This window comes from Cryptomeria japonica, chromosome 3 (assembly GCF_030272615.1).
Source record: "Cryptomeria japonica chromosome 3, Sugi_1.0, whole genome shotgun sequence".
NCBI lineage: Eukaryota > Viridiplantae > Streptophyta > Pinopsida > Cupressales > Cupressaceae > Cryptomeria > Cryptomeria japonica.
Window position 1 is genome coordinate 652504127 of NC_081407.1, and position 23555 is coordinate 652527681.

General features: G+C 35.5%; 1 pseudogene; it reads right to left on the reverse strand.

Moving 5' to 3' along the window:
* Positions 1-258: 258 nt before the first annotated feature.
* Positions 259-11905, reverse strand: LOC131033787 (uncharacterized; annotated as a pseudogene).
* Between the last annotated feature and the right edge of the window lie 11650 nt (positions 11906-23555).

Genomic DNA, 23555 nt, shown 5'->3' on the forward strand with positions numbered 1-23555 from the left:
CAACAAGTTCTTCACTCAAAATCTCAGTAAACGAGAAATTCAAAAACTAGCAACATTTTTATGAAAATATCAAGAACCCTAACGGGATCTGATAAATTGCAATATTTTGAAGATATCTGCTTCTATGGTTAATACAATGATCCAACTAAAATTTGAAATAATAAAAGATTATTTACATCATACTTAACAAATGTGAAAAAGTTGGCCATATTGTTTTTGTTATAGCAGCGCTCAAGTTTTTAAAAAGATATGACCAGGTTAAAAATTGAAATAAACTTGCATATACTTTCTTTCAGTTTGAGGAATCTGGTCTTTTTCTCACTATCACCTTCCCTTGGGTGTCTCTATTTTACAAGCATCAAACTCACATCCAGCCTAAAATGTCTAACTCGATCATAGGCATGAACTACCCGGAAATGCCCATAAAAATATCAGAAATTGCTGATGAAGAGAAAAATGTGACAGCATTGGTTGACAATGCATAAAAATCAATGAATTGTTAATTACGATTGATACAAAAATATCAAATACTCAAAGACGTGTCATCAGCATCCCTACATTGGAAAAATATGATTACGGTACACTCACCGTAATTGCAACTTCAGTCAAGAATTTACTAAATTCGTAAGTTGTTTCATGCCAATGACATCCTCTCCAGGGAAAAGTTCAAGCCTAGTCTGATGTTACATGAGATGAATGGCAGGTGGTCCAGCAACAGTAACAACATGCTGAGCACGTTGCAATTCACCTCTATAAAGTGCTTTCAGCTCCTTTTTGTTTCTTCTTGCTTCTCTTTTCTCCTCTTTCACTGCAGACTGCAAGATGAGTGATGACACAATTAAAGTAAGATCCAGGTTAGCACGAACTAAAAAGCACAACACTTAACTAGTTCATTTATTACATAAATACCTTCCGTGATTTCTTTTGTTCTGGTGTTTCCCCAACCCTGCCATGTGCCAGAATTTTTGAACTAGTTTCAGATTTTGACTTTTCTTCCTTTCTCCCCTTGCTAGAACCCCTCCTCTTGGGAAGAAAGTCCACTGGAAGCTGTTGCCTTCCTCGAAGAGAGATCATTGAGCCATTCAAATCTGTATTTATTTGGGAAATTTCAAAAAGATCTTTCCTGCCTGGCTTTTGAGGAGCACCTATCTTTGCAGGATGATTATCAAGATTGGAATATGTCGAAACAATGCTTTCACAGTCCCACACTTCACTGTCACTGCTTTCTTCAACAAGCACAATTTCTTTCTCTTCCTCTGCTTCATTTGCATACATTTCAGCATACTCAGCACATTTACGAATCACATCATTCACAGTAGTATCCTGAGATTGGAATTTGACATAATCATGTACTGTTGGAATGTTTGGATTCTGCCTTGAATTTTCAGCTGAAGTACTATGGATGTGGACATCAGCAGGAACTGTATATTTATCTTGAATCTTGATAGTCTAAGTTATTAGTCAGAAACTCTTTCATTGCACTATCAATTTCAGGGGCATGAAAATCACCAGCACCCATAATATCATAATCAAAGACATCAGCAGCAGCATCATCACCATCACTATATTCCCCTAGAGCAAGCTGTAAGTATACAAGAATAAATTGGAAACGTAATGCCAAAACCAAAAACAGACAATATAAAACAACCTTATACGCAAAAGATGATTGAAAACAGAAACAACAAAATGTGAAAAGAACAAGATGCTTAGTGAATCCAGAAAATAGCTGCAAATATGCTTATATTCATGAATCAAATATAAAGTATCATGGGCCTCTTCAAGGAGCAACCTCCTTCAGCGCAGAAGCTCTAATACAAAATATGAATCAATATGATTCTCTATTCATTACAACACCAATAAATAAGCATCACAACAAGTGAACTATAAGGTTCAACCCATGTGGGATAAGTCCACACTTAATATAAACCCATTATACTACTACAACTTCATCTGATACATATGGGATGAATCTGCCCAATGCAATATTAACTAATTAGCTAAACTATGATTATTATAATGCTCAGAATAATAATATAAGGTTAAGATTTGAGCTTCCTAACACGCTATAACTAGATAGACATTGATTACCATCATTGCAGATAGAGAACAGTATATGATAATGGTCACAACAATAGTTTTCCTTTATTCTACAGTAAAACATAATCATATTGGAATGTATTAACAAAACAAACTGATCATGGTAATGGAATGAACATTTAAAAGTACTGCTAAACCATGCAAATCAAATGCCTCCTAAGATAATCTCTCATGTTATTAAAAGCAATACAAGACCCTCTAAAACATAAATCCCAACCACGTTATTATTAATCACATTACAGTAATAAATAATGAAAAAATTAATCAAGGGCTGCACGCGAAAAAAGAAATATTGAGAAGTAACCCATCACCCATACATACACCTTAAATGCAAGAATATAAAAGTTTAATGTCTCATATGATTGCCCTCCCAACAGCAGTAATTAGGAAAACCATGACATTCAAGAAGAAATTGCATCGAGGTAAGCAATCCCTAAATGTCATTTTGTGTTTAAAATTTTAACCTGGTATGCATGAATTCTCTCATAACACTTTCAAAGGATAAAAACATCTGCATCAGCTAATCAAAGTTTATAGATATATACATACCACATAGTAGCAATTAAACTAAGCAGGCATAACAATCATGCATCAAAATCCAGAGAAACGAATTTATAGCATTTTTCTACATCCAAGAATAGCTACTACAAAACCTATAGGTAGGCTGCCATACCCACATAAAACTCATTTAAATTTAAGAATAAAGAAACAATGTCACATGACATGAGCTCCTCTCAAACACCCTAAACCATAATCATCTTCGCTCATACAAATTCTCTTTATTTCACTACTACAACAAACAAAATTTCAATGTGGCTGCTCAAAAACTTTCATTAAAAGTGAAAATGAATTTGCAATTGGGCACGTTATTCAGCTTGGGACAGATATAAATTACATCCTACTAGTCTGACACCTGAATTTTTTACTGTCATATTATTTAGTGCAAACTCCTATTTTATCTGCCATTGGTTGTATACAATTTTATTGTTAAAACTTATCTTTTTCTTTTGTTGTTCTTCACAGGAATTTACTAACAACTTATGAAAGAAACTAAATAAATAAAAAACAGTATAAATAGGAAACAAGTTTATGCAAACCCGGTTCATCAATCAGGAATTCCATCCAAGCAGATTACCAGTTCAAACTGCTCATCTAGAACTCTGGGAGTTCTTTTTTCTTCACTGCCCTGCACAAGTCCTGCTGCATCACTTGTAGAAAATTCATATGCATCATCAAAGCACTTTCCAAATGAAGATGCAACACAGTTATCTTGACCACTTGAAGATTGAGTGCGACAAAGATGTTCTTGTCTAATTTCTGGTGCTTTGGCAGAAGCTTCTCCTCGCTCTTCTTCTTCCAGTTCATTGGCTTGAATAATGAAATCCTCCTCCAGCTCTTCATCAGAATCAACCTCAGAATCACTTTTCTCAAGGTGAGCAAGGATTTCAGGGTCAGAAGCCTTCTTAATGTTACAAACATAGTGTGTTCTTGAACTTACCGCATACAGAGACTCTGAATGTAAGTCAACTTCATTACAGGCTTGAACTTGTAATTTAGATGCATCATAAGCCTAAATCAATCAAAAAAAAAATCAAAATTAATGAAGATAAATTGACCCCAAAACAAATCTTGTAGGAATAAACATAATTGGAACAGTTATTCTACATATTTATTTGCAGCTGATTGCAAATTTTCAAAACTTAATTCTGACATTCTTCAAAGCTTTGTCCACCTTTGCCACAAATTAAAAGAAAAGGATATGGAAAATGCTAAATGAACGGTACATTTTATTTCCAACTTTTAGATATAAACTTCCCACTAAGATCCAAGTATTACAAATCTTACACAAATTGAAATACCCCACAGCCCTGGAAAGCTAGGTATTAGACTGTATAAGCAAGTAATAAATTTAAAATTAATTCGGGGGCTTGTAGTAAATCCAAAGGCTGCTTCAACATTTTGTATTGTCTCATTACTTCTAAAAAATATTAATAAACTGTAATTTTTTCTTTTCTTTTTTGAGAAAACCTCTTGCAGGTTATTTAAATCTCAGCTTTACTTATCAGGCAAATAGGCATGCCTTAGTCTGTTGACAAAGCCAGATGCATATAGGGTAACAAGCTCTAATCCCATCACCATTTTTTATTTGTAAATACAACAATTGGGAAAGCCTTATTATTGTCATATGATTAATGATTATGTAAATGTTCTAAAATAAAAAATCCTCAGCTAAATTTGGTTCTTTTCCATTCCGTGAAAGTAAAAATAGGACATAACATCTAGATTAAAAAAGCTACCTCATTTATGGAAAAGTAGATGGAGACCAAATGCCTTGTCCTGCAACTAACACTACCATTTACAAATCATCCACAAGCTCAACTTTCGCACCAACAAACCTTCTCATTTGTCAATATTGAAATTTAACAAAAGCAGTGAAACACTAAGGCTTTCCTTTACTAGTGACTGATATCCAACTTCAAGATATGAAGCTCTTACTGAGCATAAACAACACTTTTATAGAAGATTCTACCGGAAATATAAAAGTTCAACATGTCTCATATAGGATCTTGCCCTTCCTACTGCAGTTCCTGAATTTAATTGGTAGTGATTTCAGGACAATTAAGACATTCTCAGGAATCAGCGTTTCATTGCAGTAACACAAAGAAAAACAAGCACCTTGCAAAGGTCATTCTCAGTATCTTCCACAGAAAACACAAGACTGTCAAATGAAATCTACTAAAGGATTAGGCATTTCTTTGAAATATGGAGATCAATGTGTAAGTGTTACAGAGTGCATTCGGTGCACTCCATATGCCAGACCCAGGAAAAGTATGTCATCATTGAGATAAGAGTACTTAGGTGGTGTTCAGAGACCGGAAAAACAATATTTTGGCACAGAGCCAACATACAATGCATGATACAAACCTGCTGTTTCACATCTAGCCCTTGGATATTTATTTGAAAAAAATTAACTACCAAATGATATAGTTTTATATTATGAGGTTTTTGAATAAGGCTTGCTGCTGGTCATCAGGTAGGTTTTAGAATGGCTCCCAGGGTGTAATCTAACCAGTTAAGTCATTGTACGACACCAATAATGGTTGCAGGTTCAAAATCTCAGCAAATGCTTCCTGATTCTCTTAAGATGTACGAACCCTAGAGGCTTCCTGATTCCCAGGTTAACAACCAAAAAAAAAAAATTTAAACTACAAACAAAATAAACAAGGTAGGTTTGAAAAAATAATATTAAAAGAGGTTTTTTATACCCTAATCCTTACCCCAGATGTTGGAAAAAAAAACAACATTTAAGGTTAGGGTTAGGGACTTTTTGCTAACCAAAAAACCCTAACCCTAACTGAAAATGTTGAAAGTTAGGGCATTTTTAAACAAAATAACCTTAACCCTAGTTAGGGTTAGGATCTTTTTTTCTAACAAAAATTCTTAACCTCATCCCTAAATACCTAGAACCTAGACAGATGCATCTGATGATGATGATGGATGACATGAGATTGATCCTTTATTCTTTGATACCAATGATCCAATTTTTTCTCTACAATCGAAGGACAACTTTACATGTAGGCAAAGTTATGGCTAAGACATGTAAATAGGTTTACTTCTGATGGCAAGCTAAAGTTGCTTCAATATTGTTATTAATGCTGAAAGGCATTCTGCAATGGCAGCATGGGGTGGAGTGTGATGGTGTGAGCGTGTTAATGTTAACAAAAACTCTTACCTTTTAGCTTCAATTTCAATTTGACAACTATTTACAGGTCAAAATATTAATATTAACTATAACATAAATATTTTCAAAATAAACATCACATAAAAACAAACATATGCTCTCACAGAAATTAAAAGTTTTAGATAATGTATAAATATAAAATAAAATAAAAAACACATTAAAAGAATCTACTTTTCATAATTACAATGTATAGAATAAAAAATATCAAAATTATGAGTAGACATTAGGAATAATAAATTCAATTAAATTATATATTTTAGGAATTTTTTATTTTAATAATTTTTAAAATAATGATAAGTTATAATTTTTTATTTTTAATAATATTTTGTAAATAATAATAATAAGTTTACAATTTAAATATAAAAATTAGATGTAATACAATAAAATTTAAATGTCTGTATTTGGTTAATATAATTGAAAGTAAAGTAAAATAATTGTATGGTAAATAAAATAGCTCCAATTGATATCTCTCGGCATTTGTTTAGATAGATGTATTTAAGATATCTACACGTATACTACCACAGTTGAAGCAAATTAGACACCAAAAATGCATTAAGAATATCGTCCTATATTCACTGATGTTGTGTGAATGTACAAAAAGTATACAAAGGCAATGGTGGGAACATTGTCCCACAATCAAGTAGTGAATATATTGTCCTATATCCTTCGATGTTGTGTGAATGTACAAAGAGTATACAAAGGCAACAATGTGAGCATAGTCTCGTGATGAGATAGTGAATAATGCGTACACCTAATTTGCTAGAGGTACTCCAAAGTACAACCACCAAACTAGTCCTGATGATATAAGTTTGATCATTAGTAGTTAGATTAATCAATAGACTAGGCCCAATTGTAGACTAGTTTACAAAATTTAGAGTAGCGTGTATTTATAATTTTATACAATAGCCCATTACTAATCCCTGCACAATATACTGACCAGTGTCATGCACGTATAGTGCACTTTCCATGTGGTTATAGTTGTATTGGGTGGCAGATATATATGGTGCCAGTTAATTGGTATGACTGTGTGAACCAGATGCCACCAAATGTCGAATGCAAATGGAGCCAAACTAAGCACGAATATTATAGATGTTGGCTATCTTGTCGAAGTTGAAGTAAAGACTCCTACAAGAGGAAAATCGTGGCTAAAGGGAGCATGTGCACTTGTCCTAAACTATCTCCCAAAGCGCTTCTTAGAAACAATGCTTACACAAATATAAGTGAAGACATTTTGCTAGATTCTCAACAATGCACAAAACATCTTAGCGTCATTTTGCGTGTGCAAGGGAATAAAACTGCATGATATGAGTTTAGTATGGCCAATGTGCATGAGTATGAGTTGCATGGATTCATGCATGGATCATTCAATCTTTCTTGTAAAGTGATGGCCTTCGATGCATCTAATGCAGAAATGAAGAACTTAGTTGATGTTGATTTGAAAAACCACTAGCCATATTGAGCCATTACACAATTGTATCTAGATCACTTCGCCCTTTCTTGTTGAGCAACACCCCCATTATGTTAGCAAAATTGAAAGATGAAACACTAAAAGTGGGACAATTTGCACACAGAGCACGGCTTGTTGATGCACATCTTGCTAATAACTTACAAATGTAAAGCCAAAATCCTTTACAAAAATTAAGAATATAAATACCCGAATTAGTTATCCTTGAATCCAAGAACTAGTGAAAATTTGGAGTATGTTGGTGTAATTGATGTCTAAACAAATGACCTTAACCATGCATACTTGCAAAAGATAAGAATTTGCCCCTATGCTCTAGCACTGAAAAGGGAGAGGGTGTTGTTGAACCGATGTGTCCTATTGAAGCTTGGTATTGTATGCAAGAGATAGAACACAAAACAGTGCATAGTGTTGGACTCAATGACTTGGTCATTGCTTGAAATGGCTCGTTGCACAGAATGCTAAAATTGTTGTGCAAGATTGTGCTAGGCATTGTTGAAAAGCACTTTAATGTGGTTATTGATTGGCACACCATGAGTTTGGTGTGGTCAAACCAAGAGTTCAGCCATCAGAGTGAAGTTGCGGAGGCTCCATGTGCTTGTAGTCTTGATGAAAGCTGTGAGCTTCAAATGTGTGCGTGAATATTGCCTATTGCAAGTGCTAAGCTGCAGAGGCTAGACTTCTATGCAGATGCCCCTAAGGAACAATTTGTTATTCCTATGCAGATTGTTGTGAGTTCCATATTTTTACACATATTGGCCATTGAAGTCATAGTTTCATTGAAATTTGTGAAAGAGCAGTCTATTCAACTATTTGACTTCAGCATTGCTAGAAGCCAATCTTGTGATCAGTTGAAGGTTTTGGTGCTGATCGCATGTGGTCCAAAGGAGTATACTTTCCTAGGCACTGTACAGCTCACAATTGGAAAGCATGGGTGTTGGATTAATATGCGTACCACCACTCTCTCATGTCTGACCTCCAACATCCTCAAACAAAAATAGGTGTTAACTAACACTATACAGATATAGACATATGTATTAACAAATATTTAAATAGAAAATATATTAATATAAATTCTTTTATAAACTTAAACTCGGGCCTGAAAATGGGACCTATGGTCCCAAAATTGTGGAAGGTATAAAAGCATGTTTCATTTCTCATTCTGGCATCAATCTATCATTTTTTAAAATTGCTCTTTGAGTTCATGCAACCTGCATTCAAGGATGAAATCCCTTGTCTGCAGTCCCAGAGGTCAGGTCGCAAACCCTTTCCTCTCAATTCATCCATTCCTTGTTGAGTGCAGTGACTAAATTGAGTTGTTCAGCTTTTACTCAGGTTTGTGTGGACTTTGACAATGATTCATTTTTTCACGCCAGCCAAGCTTAGCGCAGCCTTCTTCATTGTCGTACCATCTTGAGAAGGGACATCCTAGCACTGCCAAGTTGAAGACACACCTTGGACAAGTATACTGCACAAATCAAAATATTTTCAGTGCAGTCATCACCAGCTGCAAATCACACCCATTTCCCAGCTTGGAGAGTCCATAAATCTGATTGAACCATCTACAGCGCCATCACCTTGCAAGGCTAATAATTAGATTGGCGCATCAGATCACTGGTTTATCAGGCATAGACCTTATTCAGATTGCCACATCAACAAGTTACAGACCAGCAAAAACTCTGACCGCCATAGCATACTCAGATTTGACATATTGCAAGGTGCAGGGCATAGCAAAATAATTGGATATTCTGATGAAGCTCATCAATAGGCAATGTATATGCCTGCACTCTGTAAGTGATTCATGATTTTTTCTCCTAGGGATGTTGATATCTACAAAAACCCCTATGTTGGTCAAACAAATATATAGCAAGTGAAGGATATACTGTTTTGTAACCCCACATCTGACTGTGTACCAGCAATTTTTATTACAAACTATGTCTACAAGTACTGCTATTACATGCATGTTTCAGTCCCTATTGATTGGGCTAATGTTAAATCATTATCTTGCTGTTTAATATTTACTGTGAGCATCAAAACTGTATAACGGATCGTTACCAGGGATAAAAACAAACCATATCACACAAAATAGCCTGTGGCTACCACACACATGGCGAAGGAGTCAAGAACTCCAAAAGGTTCCTCTTACACAAGAAGTTGCCAGCGGCTACCACTTTGTTGGTGCATGGTGTGTTGTTGGCTAGCAATGGGGTTTCTTCCGATGAGCATGATCATTGCTCTCCCAAGGGAAGTCACACCTCTTAGGACAAGAAGCCACGAACTAGTGGTGTAATGGCATGTTACTAAGGAGTTCTATCAGGTGATGTCAAAACTCAGAACTCGTGACTTGAGCATGTGGCAACAACTAGGGCCCATTTCAATGAGGCTATGTTGCCCCCACAAAACACTTACATTCATCCAACGAGGCTAACAAAGAACTTCTTTCATCCAAAAAAGTTAGCGAAAATTTTCAAATCTATAAGGGTTGCTTTGCTCTATGCTTTCTTCTTTCTGCTAGAGATATGAAGAAAAAGAGAGCATTGTGATACCCGATTCTCATCCATTTGCAAAACATCTTAGAGATGCATTGTGTGTGCAAGGGAATAATGTGACATGAGAAGAGTTTGGTATAGCCGATGCATAGGAGTGCAAATTGCATGGATTTGTGCACGAAACACATCAAGCATGGTAGGCTTTTAAGGCACATTCAAGGAGTAAGGCCAAAATGCCAAGCAAAGGCACAAAGGCCGGATCAAATCATTCAAAGTCTAGGGTGAATATTTTTGATAAGCCAAAACTAAAATAACAAATTATGAAAGACTCACAATCTACACCTAGTTTTGCAAGTTGTGAGCCAAACACAAAGGGAAACATTAACGTCTTCTTTGCATCAAAGGCTACAGCTCACTTTAGAGAGTACAAGGTGAATGAAGAACGTTCACAGACAAGTTTTTTTGTACTATTCTAGTCTGTCATTCCATGTTGCTAGGGCTACATACTAGCAAAGTATCTTAGGTTCAAAGCCCCATCAGACGAAGTTTTGAAGGTTGATATACTAAAGGATACAGCGCAAGATGTGAGCAATATTGTTGCCCAACATCGCAAGGAATGGGCAAAGAGTATGTACTATCATTTCATACTGGTGGATAGATATAAAAAAACATGCTCTCATCAACTTCCTTTTTTCATGTGATATTGACACAATCTTCCTAATATCTGTAGATGCATCAAAGAAGGCCAAATCTACAAATGTTTTGAATTGTTTGATAAGGTTGTAGGGCCACAAAATGTGGTCTAATTAATTACAAATAATGGCGTCGCTTGTTTTGCTACTAGAAGACTTGTAATGGATAAGTATCCCACTCTTCTTAGAACCCAATGTGCATCACACTATCTTAACCTAACCCTAGAGGAAACTGGAAAACTTGAATGGACTAAGAATGTATTGCAAACGGCCAACACAATTACCGAGTTCATTGACAATCCATGTGAGGGTGTTGAGTATAATATGCACTTTCACAAAGGGCAAATAACTTCATTGACGAGGGGTGACAAGAACCACTACCCACTTCTTTGAATTGCAAAATCTTTGCCAATAGAAGAATTTGAAATGAAATGACTGAGCGGAATATAGCTTTGTCAATTAGATGGATGGTGAAACATGGTAGACTACATATTTCAACATGTAAGTAGCTGTACGCTCAAATTAAATGATCCTTATGTGTTATCATTAAAACTGCTGAGACATAATAAGATATTAGAAAACAGCTTCTATGGAAGATTCCTCTCTGCTATGGGTAAACTTCTCGTTAGGCGTACTAATATATTTATTTTATTTACCTCAAGCATCTTATATATATATTCATTATGTTCATAAAAGGCCTGGCTCGCAATATACAGGAACCTTGACCGATGACTTCATGAACTCTTAACTTCTATAAATTTAAAAATGGTGATCCTTTAGGACAGACACAAAAGAGAAGTAAGGCATTGTCAATTACCTTGACATCAGCAGGCAAGGAACTGAGGTTAGCTTTAGCGTTGGGAACAAATGAAGAACCCCCTCCAGAAGCCCTAATTCCCCTCATATGAAGCAGATAGTTATAGCCGTCATCAGGTAAACCCAGCTCTAAAATTTCTCGTCTCACATGATCAGGAAGAGGACCAGAACGTTCTTCTTCAATGCTGTATGGATTGGGGATTGAATGACTATTTCGGGCTGAAAATTTTGCATTGTTTTCTTCAAAATATAAATCTTTTTCTTTTTCCTCTTCGGCATCTGCAAAAATGGAATCACAATCTGTTGCAATGTGGGGTCTCCGGTGGTGATCTGAGAAGCCGGGAACGTGGTTGGTGCCATCATCAACACGAGTAAAAACTTTGTCTGAGTGTACAGAGAACCCAAAAGGATCCGCGTCGGCTGAATCTCTACAAACCAGACGAAACGTTGCAGCGTTTCTCTTGTTCAAGAAGCTCTTCTTCTTTCCCATGGCTGGGGAAAATTGTTTTATGCTCTGCGATTAAAATTCAAAACTCTTTCTCGACATCGCTCACTGTCGTATTCTCTATCTCCTAAAACCCTTGTAAACCACAGGGACATAAACTACGGCTCCTTTACATATATTAACAATATATTTTTTTAATTTCTATATATATAATAATATGAAAATGAATATTTTCAACTTTAATAATTAATTGAATTAATAACTTAATCATATATTTATATAATTAAAATTTAAATAATTTAAGACGTCCAAGGGGTTGAGCTTAGTTGGTTAAAACATTGAGTTCTCAATGTGGAGACCCAAGTTCAACTCCCATGAGGGACACCTTTGTGGAATTCTAAGTTGTGACTCTTGTATAGATCTATTTACAACATTATGTAGGAGGCTAAGTCATAAAAGTAATATTTTTCTATAGTTTGTGGTTCTTACCTTTATTTAATTTCAACCTTTTATAGCCTAAGGACTAAATTTTGATTATAATAAGCCGCACTAAAAAGTGCCACTTGGTGGCTTGGTGGAGTTGTTGCAATGTCGCGACTCGAGATTCTCTTAAGGCACACCAAGTTGCCACTTGTTGATTTCGTGCACTTTCATTTTTAAGGCTTTTCTTTTCAAGGCACTCACCTCGAAGGTTGCCAGGTATCACCCTTGTGGGATTTTGAGAAGAAGGGAAAAGGGAGGATTTTACGAACTTTGCTCGCATTCCATGTGTCTAATTTTCAGATGAGTTAACAACAATAAAGGAATGAGAAAAATGAGGCAACAATATTCAAAGCCATTACATCGAGGATGGTGAATTAATCCAGGTGGATCCACTCACCATGTGTACAAGGAGATAATAATGAAGTTGGAATCGTGGGTTCAAGATTGTTGCAACAATCTTCATGATGACATCTACATGCGGCAGATATGCAAAGCCTTTTTCAATTGCATTTTTCTTGGTCGTTAGATGTTCTATGTTCTATTTAAGCTCGCAAGCATTATGTATTAAGGGGTTCACTAGCTTTTAGTAGGATTTATAGACTCTATCATTTCACAAACTTTAGTTTTATTTTATTGATCATGAAAGAAAGCATATTAGAGTGTGCCTGGTTTGCCTCTCATGTGTGTTTGATTTCTATTTGATGAATGATTTAAAGTTCTATATCACAAGCTATTGGAATAACTTGTATTACTTTCTAACTCTTATGATTTCAATTCAAATATATGGGTTATCGAATCGTGTTGCTACACTCTTTTGGTGGTCTATAATGTTTGTGATTTGATACTACATCATGTCAATTTGGTGAGTTGAAAGCTATTAAATAAATATTGGCTTGAACTAGTTAAGAAACCTGCACTCTAGTGAGCCTTAATAGATGCTTCTCGCAGAAAGATCAAAATATTATGTTATGTGTCTTATGACCTTGTGCATTTTGTTCCCTTTATAGCAATGAAGAGATAGTGGTTTTTTGTGCTTATAATTCAAAAATTGCATACTTCTTATCTTTTTTAATATATTTTAAAAATTTTGCAAAAGTTTTGCCATTCTGTCATAGATATAGATTTAATTTTTTTGGTTATTTCTTTCCCTTTTTCTATCAAAAACTAGTTAAAGAGTCGGCTTCTAAAATCTTGGAGGTTGTTTAGTGAAGCACATTTAGTCCCTCATTCACTAAACTTCCCAAAAGATTGTTTTCTCATAGGTGTAAACTTTAGGGATCAACAATTCTTTTTCTAACACATTTGATGGGAGGCAAAGTTTAGATCTTAAGTAGGTATATGAGTCACAAGCTTCTTACTAGGTCACAAACCACCCAGAATTCAAGATTTCTACTACCTCATTTACTAACTATAGCCCAAGACAAAGCCACTAGGTAAGTTGCAACATGAATTCAAGCACAACCAGAACCACATATGGCTCGTCCACTACCTAGAAACTATCACTTGGAATAGTGGAATCTCACGGATCCCTCCTACCCCCCATGTCAATGGGATCCCTTCCCTACTTTTGCATTAAAATCTTTACCCAATTTTAGTGGAAAATATTTTAACATTCCTGTTAAACACCTACAAGATGTAGTTTCAATGTCTATACTATTCATAATATCATAGAACAAAATATTGTGCTTAGGTTGCTTTTCACCTCTTTTATAGGAAAAGCACAAGACTGGTATAGATCTTTGACTCTAAATTGTATAGTGGATTGGGACCAACTTTGAGACCGATTCTTTGATAGATTTTCTAAAAAGAGAGATCGATCATCCTTGTTGCAGCAGTTGATAACCATCAAGAGAGCTCCGCAAGAATCAATAGTAGATTTCAACACCAATTCTATAAGACCTAGGAAAGAATTCCCTTAGTGGCTTGTCCCTCTCTTGCTATGCCCTTTTTGCTCTACCTTGGAGCTTTTAATCCAGATGTATTAGTAATGATCTAGTCTCTGAGAGGCAATACTTTACCACAGGCATACGAGTTGGCAATAAGAGCAGAAAATAATTTGATCAACACATGTTTCCTAAACTATAAGCTCAACCTCTAGTGGAAGCTTTTCCTAGCACGGTTGCACCTTCTCCGTCACTATATGTATTTTTGAATGCTCAACAATGTAATGTTGCTCCATCACCCACGTTGGTCACAGAGATAAGTAACATGAAGAACTTGTTGCAAATGTTCTCAAATGAGATCATCAACATTAAGTGTCAACAAGTGATGCCTTTAAGGCCTCTGTATTAGGGCTACCAAAGCATAATGTTGCCTTTCCAGTAAATTTGGTATCAAGGAGGCACTAAAGGGAATGGTTAGCCTCAACCCTTGAATCAGATCATTCATGTTCCTACTCCTCTTCAGGCTATATCGTCAAACCTAAACATAGAGATGATTGCTAGCCAAAATAATTTGGACTTACTTTGACCTTATATTCTTACGAGCAGTATCACAATGTCCCAAGAGGTGGATATAATTGATTCCCCCCCCCCCCCATCTTTGGCCTTTGTTTATCCCAAGATTTTACTGCAAAGATTGGTGGCTATATGTCCCTTGATTGGTCCCACTTAATCCTAAGAACCAGGTATGGGTCCAAATTGAAAGTATTGTTAGAGTCCTTTCTCTCCAAACATATTGCAGATGATGTTATGATGAATTTTGAACCTACCCATATTTCCTTCTCTAAAAATGAAATGTGTTGTGTCGAGATGTTGGAAGAAGAGAATATAACTAGAGATAGGAATGAAGAGGAAGAGATTTTACTAAATCAATTCATAGATTGTGACCCTTTCAGAAACTATTATGCTACCAGTCTACGGACATATGTGATCTATGATGAAGACCAACATGTTCCCCTAGTCACCAAAGAAAAAGTGAATGTTTCTAAAAATAAGGATGATCATGAATCCAAGCTATGGCCTATGGACTTTGATGGTGCAAGATGTAAAACTAGCTTTGGAGCTAGTGTTTGTATAACCTCTCTGACTGGAAAGAAAATATTAAGGTATTTCTACTTTAAATTTGCTTGTGAAAATAATGAAGTAAAATATAAATGTCTAGTTAGAGGACTCATCCTTACTAAGTGAATGAGGATCAAGCAATTGAAAGTATTGATGCATTCCAAGTTGGTTGTCAAACGAGTGCAGAATACCTCTGCTACTTAAAATATTTGTATGAGGTCTTACCGACACAGAGTTTGGGATTTGATGGAAGGTTTTGAAGCCTTTGGCATTCAAGTGGTTTTGAGGAATTAAAACACTAAAGCAAATCGATTAGCCACAATTGGATCTCAAAATAACCCAGTGATAGACTTTCTCACAAACAAACACTTGGTGCGAGTGATTATGAGGCCATTGGTACTAGATAACAATCAAAATTGGCAAAAAAATTAAATCGATTCTCAAATTATTGTATTCATTCAACAAGCTAGCAAGTTTGCAGAACACCTGCAACCTAAGATCGAGGAAGCATACAAAGATTAGATTATCCAAATTAATAAGCTCCCTAGAGGGTTAATAACCTTAGAGAATCCATTTGATTGTGATGATGCAAGGAATGAAAAATGGAAGTTTGCCAATGACAAAGGAGATACACTAACCTTGATGTTGAAAATGACAAAAAAATAAAGGTTGGAAAAGAGGTACCCTAGAAGGAATGAGACTGACTTATATCCTTATGTGATGAATATGAAGGAGTCATAGCATGGACCTATGATGATCTGAAAGGATGTGATCATGAAATTATTCAACATACTATAGAGTTAGTTCAAGGAGCTAAGTCGATCTAATAAAAATAGAGGTCAGTTAACCCTAAGTTTGAGTCTCTTATGACAGGAATTGAAGAAGCGTATTGACTCTTGGGTCATACATCCCATCAAACATAGCACATGAGTATCCAATCTAGTGTCGGTCCAAAAGAAAAATGGTGACATAAGCTTATGTGTGGATATCCATGACTTGAACAAATCATCTTTGAAAGACCATTATCCATTGCCTTTTATGGAGTAGATCTTGCAGACAATTACAGGATCTAAGATGTTTTCATTGCTCATTTTTTTCTCTAGATATAACTAGGGTTTGGTGAAGGAAGAGGACCAACACAAGACAACGTTCACTAATAAGTGGGGAACCTTTGCATATGCTAAGATGCCTTTTGGTCTTTCAAATGATGGAGTCACTTTCTAGCGTGCAATGGATATTGCTTTAAAGTATTTGATTGACATAATCATCCTTATTTATCTAGATGATCTTACAGTGTTGTTAAAGAAAAAAGATCGTTTTGATCATCTTAAGAAGATCTTTCAAAGGTGTCAAGAGTTTGAGGTATCATTGAACTCCAAGAAATGTCTATTTGGAGTTTTGTAAGGGAAACTCCTTGGATATGTTGTATCAAGGGAAGGAATCTCTATTGATCCCAAAATAATTAAGGCCTTCAAATAATTACCCTTGCCTATAAATAAAAAGGGAGTGCAATATTTCCTCAAAAGGATGAATTTTGTAAGGAGATTTATATTTTACTTTAACGAATTGGTTAGGCCAATCACTCTCATGTTGTGGAAAGAGAAAGTATTCAAGTGAACTTTTGAAGGAAGAATAACTTTTGAGAAAATCAAGGAAGTTGTATCCTTTGCTCTAGTGTTAGTCAATCCATACTTTTCCAAAGATTTTATTATGTATGTGTATGGAAGTGAACATACTATCACTGCAATGCTAACCCAAAAAGATGAAGATTATAAAGGAGAGCATCTAATTGCTTTACATTCAAGGACCCTTAAGGGATATGAAACAAATTATAACTTTGTTGAGAAGAAATATTTTTCCATCATCAAAGGCCTCAGGGAGTTTTGACGCGTGATTGCAGGAAAAAAGGTTTTGATATAGGTAGCACATTCAAGTGTGTGAGAATATATAATGGAAGTGGAAATCACAAAAAAGAGAGACAATTGGATCACAAAGATCGTAGAGTATGATGTAGAAGTTTGACCAACTAAAGTTATCCATGGAAGACAACTTTGAAAATATTTGGCTAAACAAAATGAGTTTCCAGCATTTAAAGGGGCCTAAGAGTTTGTGTTGGTTAATCAATCTACATTCAAAGGAGATTGTATAATAGATCGGATAAATTTTATGTAGATTGGTAGAAATTTGTCTGATCTCCCTTCATTATAAAGAAGATTTCTTAGGCTACAAAGATCTAGATATGCTTTAGTTGAAGGGGTGTTGCTCAAAATAAATTTTGATGGTGTCCTCCTTCGTTGTGTGGATAAAGCACAAGCAGAAAAGATTTTAGATGAGATACTTATTAGTCCTACGAGAGGACATTATTCTCAAAAGACCACCACTCCAAAATTATGCATGCAAGTTATTTTTGGCCTACCTTATTTATAGATTGTCATCAGTTGGTTAAAAAGTGTTAGAAATGTCAATTATTCATTGAAAAAAGGAATAAGTTTACCATGCCTTTGATTTTGATTGTAATTGACGAACTCTTTGTCAAATGGGCTTTAGATTTTATAAGGGTGATCAATCTTGCATCCAACATTGGGCATAAGTGGATTTTAACTGCAATAGATTACTTCACCCACTAGTTAGAAGTAGTGCCCCTGAAAGCTGCTAGTTCAATATGAAATAGTTAATTTCCTCAAGGAACTAGTAGCAAGGTTTGGCCCTCCTAAAACTATCATCTCTTGTAATGTGTGACTTTTATCAAATATAAGATGTAAAAGTTTGCACTGAATCATGGAATTTTTCTCAAGACTTCATCAAACTATTATCCTCGAGTAAATGGGTTGGCGGAATCAACAAATAAGAATCTAATTAGGCTAATTAAACATTTAGGTTTAGTTTATCAGAGAGATTTAAACATCTGTAGATTGCCTTGTGGGCCAATCACATCACACCCAATAAGGTGTTGAAGACATCTCTCTATGAATTGGTGTATGGTAAAGAGGTTGTGTTACCTATTTCTATGGAGATTCTCGTGCATCAATTGCTCAAATCCCTGGAAATAGAAGAAGATGGAGCCATGAATGTGAGGTTGGCAAATTTATTAGATGTCTAGGAGTCTCTAGAAAAGGCCTTCGATGCTTTAGTAATCCATCAACAAGTTGTCATTGGAGTTTGGTTTGATAAAAGGACATCATACCTCAAGTTCAAAGAAGGTGATTTAGTTTTGAAATATGATGAGCTTGCCACCAAGCCAGGTCATTGCGCAAAGTTTGATGCTCTATTGGGTGGTCTATTTTGTATTATTAAATGCAAATAAAGTAATTCTGGGAAAACCCTTAGAATCCCAGTTAACATGATTCATTTAAAACATTTTTATTAAATCCCTTACCCTCTTCAAACTTGTAATATTAGGTTAGTTTTCTTGAATTGTGTGGTGTGTTGTTTTCAATAAGTATCATTAGGTACAAGCTGTTAGGTGTCCTACCCAAATTTTGCCACTGTGGTGTCCCCTTTAGCTACAATCATTAGATGAAACAACCCTAACTAACCATTTTTGAAACTAAAATTCATGCAAAGCTTGCATGTTACCCTTTTGTTTCCTTTTAGAGCGCCTCATTTTTCAAAATTAGCAGCATAATGAGTTGCATGTACCTCCTAGATTGTGGGTGTTTTCAAAAAAGTTGCATTTAATTTACACAAACTAGCTTCACAACTACCATAGAAATATTAACTTTACCATCTTTTGCATTCATTCTGCAAACTAATTAGCAAGTAGAGAAAAAGATAAGTAGGGAAAATTTGCAAAGAAAAGTTGAGGTGTTAATTTGGTGAAGTTGAAGATCTGAATTTCAAGAGTAACACTAAAAATCATAGATAGGTGTGTTTGAAAGCAATTCTTTATACAATGGCTACGAGAGGAGCATCCTCTAGTGGATGAATACAGGGGGCTTTGGCATTCGTTTAGTATGTAGATATTTATGGAGACATCTTGTATGCCTTGGTGTTAATACCACAAAGGGCAGTAGTAGAAAACAATAGGTCTTTGAAGTAAGAAAATCACAAAGATCCAGTATTGGTTAAGGATTTTACAGACCAAATTCATGATCCTGAGCTACATATGAGTCCCAAAACCCTCTATGAAGGTGTCATGCAAAGAATGATGAAAAGGGTAAAATAAAATAGAAATGAAACTCTAGGGTTTAGACTTTGGAACTGCGGTATTTCCTAGTACTACCCTTCGTGCATCCACGCCCTTAGTTGATACATTTATGTGCAATGAATTTTGACAAGCATGAAGGAATCATTTGAGGGAGGGTATTAAAGCTTTTCATCAGCCAAAACACCATTAGGGACATGCTCTGCATTCTCTATGACTGATAGCAATAGAATTTTTCAGTAACAAAAATATGGAATGGTATTGGTTAGGCAAGGATGTGGCACTTTTGTTTTGCAATGAGGATATGAACAAAAGCATAAATGAAATAGTGTTGCCCTACTTCCTTATGGGGATTACAAATTTTAAAGATGACATGTAGAATGTGTTTTCGATGTTGGCCTTCATTTATGGTCATGATAGTGATAATTTGGTGGGATAATTCCAAATGAGCTTGGTTTTTTTGCTTAGAAGGGAAAAGGAGCTTGTCTGGTACAATTTTGCAGACATTATCGCAGAAGGTATTGTGATCAAGAATTATGTGTGAATCGCTTAACATCCTAAACACATCAACGAGACTTAAATTGAAATCAAGTTGAGTAAATAAACTAAAATTCTACCTTCTTAGAAGTGTCCCATTGTCCTCTATCTTTAAGGATTCTTTAAACCATTTTGCTCTCAGATTTTGTGCACTTGGCTTTCAAAATGACAACCTAAATAATGAGATATATCAAAATGCAAGAAAACTCTTCCTACACTATATGATGATAGGTTAGATGATATGCAAATTAAGATCTACATGATACTAAAAATGCTTCTACATATTGATCTATGATAAAATGGTCTGCTATGCTACTATGAAAATGCTTAAAGATTTGCTAAAATGGTCTCTATGCTTGCTAAAAATGCTTCTAGAATCTAGACCTTGATTTGTGCAAACGAGATCCTATTTATAGATTTTCCATAGCCCATGTCCTAGGTGGCAAATATGGATGGTTCAAATGCGATTTGAGGAATTGAATGGTTGGAGATGAGAGAAAAGTGGATCTTGCTCCGTCAAGAGGAAACAAATGCTATGTGGAGGATGGAGAAGAGAGAGGAATGCCAAGTGTCCTCAGTTGGTTGAAGATGCCATGTGTCTCTTCCAAGTTTGTTGGAGATATTTGATTAATTAAATATTTAGTAAATTTAATTTCTCAATTTTTTACAAATGCCATGTGTCCATTTAGTGTGTTGAACTGGTTGAGGATAATTGATCAATTAAATATTTAGGGATATTTAATTTATGAGACACATGTTGATGTGGCAAGATAGGACAAATTGGTTAGATGATATGGAAATGATCTTAGGATAAGAGGAATAAAATGTTATGAACCATATAAATAAATTAAAGAATTTATTCATAGGTAGAGGAATTATTAATTAAATAACATGTATTTAATTAATTATCTCAAGCCAATTTTGAGGTGTATACATTTTGCCCCTCTTTGAGATGATGTGTTTCCAATACATCGTTTCAAAGAAAAATTCGATTAGTTGCCTGGACAAAGATTTCATTTTTTTATTACGGATAGATGCCCCCTCGAGAGATCAATTGAGAAAATTTTGATTTTTTATGATTTTTTTATTTTTTATGATTTTTTAAAATTAATTTTTTGGTGTTTTTGGTCTTTTAAAATTTTTTATTTTTAAGGATTTTTTTTTAAAATTTCGACTTTTAGGATTTTTATTTTTTTTAATTTTTAGGATTTTTTGCGAAATTGATCTCCCTATTAATTTTTTTATTTGATTAGTTTAAAATTTATGTGATTACACATCCAACATGTACATGCCCCACACATTGATCACTATGACACATTCCTCTCACATACTCCCACTAGCTATATAAGCCTTGGAGGTTTGGGCACTTTCCACCTCATTTGCACATTTGTCATTTGGTGAATAGAGCATTGGAGAGAAGAGGAGCTTAGAGAAAATGGTGTCACCCTATCACACTCATTGATTTGAGAAAGTTCATCAATTCAATAGGCCAGTGGAGTATGGACCTTTGGTAAGTCGATTTCTAACCACTTTTGATTGAATTTTTTTTATTTTTGAGCAAGTTTTTGAGTTTTTAAAAATTTTCTTGCGAGTTTTCCGTTTTTATGCCCTTTTTCTTGTTTTTGGTGCTTTTGAATTCTCTTAGCACATTCGATTTTTCTTGTTGCACATTTGAATTTTGTCGTGGCGCATTCAATGTGAATTTTGGCATATTTGAATTTTGTTTTAGTGCATATGAGTTAGGGTTTCTACATTTTAGATTAGTGCATCTGATAGATTTTAGCGCATTTGATAATTTCAATAGCACATTTAAATTCTATTTTAGCGCATATGATGACGATTTTGGCACATTTAAAACAAAGACTTAATTTTTTGTTTTTGCAAATTTGATTGATGAAAATGTCAATTTCTTTGATTGCTTTGATGTGTTCCCTTGATTAGATGATTGATTGAGTTTGATTGACCTCATGATTGATGAGCATCAATGATATAAACTCAAAGATTGATGATCTGATAGATTAGATGCATGATTTCATGATTGATGGGTGTCATTGATAGGGTGAGTTTGATTGACCTCATGATTGATGAGCGTCAATAATATAAACTCAAAATTTTGATGATTGCGTGACCTCATGATTGATGAGCATCGATGATAGGTGCACCAAAGAGTTTGATTAAAATCTCAAGTGAGCGGATAGGATAATTGATTGACATATAGATATGTGATTGATTGGATAAAGAAAACTTGACATTTTGTTGATATTACGTTGCAAGAGGATCTAGGTGTGTTGATGTCTTAGGAGCGATACTCAAAGACTTTTTCTATGAGAGGAAACCTCACGAATGTTGATAGGGTGATCATTTATACCTGTGGTTTATCACACATTCTATTCAAGTTGGAGTATAGAATGAATAGGGGTTTAATGACTGTGTTGGCTGAGAGGTGGCATAGTGACCATAACACATCCCACTTGCACACTAGAGAGATGACAGTGACACCCAAGGATGTATACAGGATTCTTCGCATCCTGATCACTGGATAGTTGGTTTAGTACAATCTTCATGAGGTGAGAGGGACAAACACCTTGCAGAGGGTCTTTGGGAGTGATGAGATTGCGGGACCCAATATTTTTTGGGAGTACATGGTGCAGTTCTTCGAGCCTTTGCCCTCAGTCCTAACTAGTTTGGTAGGAGGTTTTCTCTATCCTAACAGGAGATCTCATAGATTCACGATGGGATGGGGCTAGATTCTAGAGTGCATGGTTACACAGGACAGCCAATATGCTTGGGGGATTTGTATGTTAACCCACTTGTATCATGATTTGCATCAGGTGGTATATGATAGGGTTGCCAATTTATTAGTTGGAGTCACTTCACTATAGATATGGGCCTGGGAGCACATAGTTATGACTCGACTAGTTGTAGACTAAGTATGTGCACTAGGATAGGTGTACATTCATGCGTACAATGGTGCAGTTTCCTAGCCTATGCTAGGGAAAACAGAGTACTAGAGATGGGCTCTTGACGACTCGGATAGGGTTACATGGAGATCTTATATTGATTATAAGGTCTGGCAGGAGGATGTGACAAAGATACCTTATCTTCTGCAGAGTCAATACTTGATTGACTAGAATCCATGTATCATTGAGAGATTCATCCTTACTCATGTGTGTTGGAGGCAGTTTGATCAAACCTAGGGTATGCCTTAGGGTTTTGCCTTATATGCCCATACACACAAGGATAGAGAAAATTGGGGTCCATTGCTGGATTTTGATATGGCTAGAATAGATTTATATGCACTCCCTTGTTCTGCTTGGAACATGTATCTTGATATTTCTGATGGGGGATGATACCACAATTTTCACAGTTCATGGTCAAGCATCCATTCCCTTGACTGATAGGGCCTGGAGAGCCAATACCTCCCTTAGAGGTAGTTGAGGATGACGAGGATGTTGGTATTTTGGTATGGTTTTGTCATTGATGTCAACACCTGCTAAATTCACCTACTTTGGAGATCCAACAACATTCACCGGCAAACAGTAAACTGTGCAACAATTACCGATATATGGTTAACTGGCAGGATATAATGTTCACCGGTACCTGAAATGACATGGAAGACACTTGGTAATGTCGAAGACATCATGTG